The 2094-nt window shown below is 33.2% G+C and overlaps 1 protein-coding gene across 1 annotated transcript in view; it reads left to right on the top strand.

Moving 5' to 3' along the window:
* RSRC1 (arginine and serine rich coiled-coil 1) overlaps positions 1–2094 on the top strand; it is a 414930-nt gene that overhangs the window by 314818 nt on the left and 98018 nt on the right. The window lies entirely within an intron of this gene.

Here is a 2094-nt window from a genome sequence, read left to right as displayed (position 1 = left end):
CATTCCATACTCTCAAATTGCTCACAGTGGGAAGACAGGCCTACAAATAAATAAATTGAATTCTATATTAGACTATGAGCAGCTTAAGATCAGTGTCTAGTTCACTGTTTTAACCTTATCAGCTCTCACAGAGCCTGGTATACTGTATGTATGTGCTCAATAGATTTTTTTTTTTAATAAGTAAAATGTAGAGTATCAGATCCAGTATGGACAGAATAGAAATAGTTAACCTGGGAATGTTAGGAAAATATTTTGCTGATATTCTAGTGGTGTCAAAAAATGGTTCCACAATCAAATAAGTTTGGGAATTACCACATTGTGTCTGCCTTGTAGAGAGACACAAGCATGTTATAGAATTTGATGAGTTCTGCAGTAAGGATACAGTTTAATTTTGTTCACCTGAATATTTTCCAAATGTATTTGACTAAAGAACCCTTTTGGCACCTCATTGTGTGGACCCAGATTGGGAAATGCTGTTCCAGTTATTTCCTGAGGCTAATATCTAATAAAGATTTTTTTATGATGCTAGAACATTGTGCCTTTGATAAGCACATTTAAAACCTTGGTGTCATCAGCTTGGTATTGTGAATAAACGTTTAAATGATTTACAGATAAATCTCCACAAAAGAATCTCTCTAGCAAGGTACGTCTTTAGTTTTTATGTTAGCAACTATTTCTCTGTTCCAGGTTACAAAAGATGGGCCACTCTAAAGAACAAAGTATTTTAAACAACCCGTATTTTCCTTTTATTGAAAAAATGAAATAATAGCTTTTTAAGTGAAAATGAGTTGTTTAAAAAGTTTTCTTTTTACTAGTTATTTGGCCTATTTATTGTATTACACTAAGCTACTCTATCAACATTCTATCCACAATACATCTCTTAAAACTAAGACATTTGTGGTTATTTCAAAAAATGGTGGTTGTGAAAATTCCAAGTAGAATGTTTTTATCTAAATTGGCCCTATATTAAATTCTTCTGAATAATTTTATTTTGTGGTATGTCACTAAACAAGATATTCACATTAGATAAAAATGTAAACTTTATTATGAATTTTAAAGCCACCTTTGGGAAAAGTCCTGTTCATCCCTAATGTAGGTAAAATAGGCTTTAAAAAATTGCTTAATACTAAGAGTTTTTATGTTATATATTAACTTCCCCCTCTATATTTGTGTATTATTAGCTTTAGTAAATTGTTTTGCTTCTGAAATGTATCTTAGATGACTAAAAATAACATCACAAAACATGGTTGTTATATTCTTAATTGTTTTGACCATAGAATTAATTTTAAAGTCAAAAGGGGCATTGCTTTTTCATCATTTCCAGTTCAGAATATTCAGCATGTCACAGATGTTCATGAATAATGTCCATTTAAAACTGTTGGCAAAGAGTGCTGGTGAGTTGGCTAGATGAATTAAATGTTGGGGGGATCTGACAGGCAGCACGCTGCTTTGTGATCATTCCAAAGTTCTAATAATCTCCCTCACCTTCTCTGCCTGCCACTAATGAAAGAGAATAGGTGATTGCACCTCCGGCTATGTTCTGCGCCTAATGACTCCTCCAAAGGCAGATTTATGAAGAAAAAATTAACTTTGAATGAGGATTGAATTGGCCCTGACAGTCTGATAGACTGTGACACAGATTCTGTGGCAAAACAGACGTAGCCCTAATTGATTATCAATATTTTAAGCAAAGTGATGAAAATAAGCATTAAGTGATGAGAAAGGCAGTCTTAATACAGTAGGCAGTAACCAGGACATAAGAGAGTCTTTGGGGAGGTTTGCCTTGATTGCTATTACTGAATTTTATCTGTCAATTTTTACCTTTGCTTCCCAGCAGCCATTGTCCCTCCTTGGTGTACTTTTTTTTTCTTTAAGATCTATGACTGGAATGTTAATCTTTCTGATGACACTGACAAAGCTATCTGCCGTCTCTTCCTCTGGTGAAGTTTGTTTAATATTTAACTCATTTTGAATTGAGATTAGCTTTCATAGTTTTGCAGACCTGTTTCTAGATTTGTTGTTATTATCCATAAAATATATACTAGCCTAAGATATTACAGACCACATATTTCATAATTTCAGGCATTATATCCT

Source organism: Acinonyx jubatus, chromosome C2 (assembly GCF_027475565.1).
Source record: "Acinonyx jubatus isolate Ajub_Pintada_27869175 chromosome C2, VMU_Ajub_asm_v1.0, whole genome shotgun sequence".
Taxonomy (NCBI): Eukaryota; Metazoa; Chordata; class Mammalia; order Carnivora; family Felidae; genus Acinonyx; species Acinonyx jubatus.
Note: the sequence above shows the minus strand (reverse complement) of the source record. Positions and strands in the feature narration are given on the sequence as shown.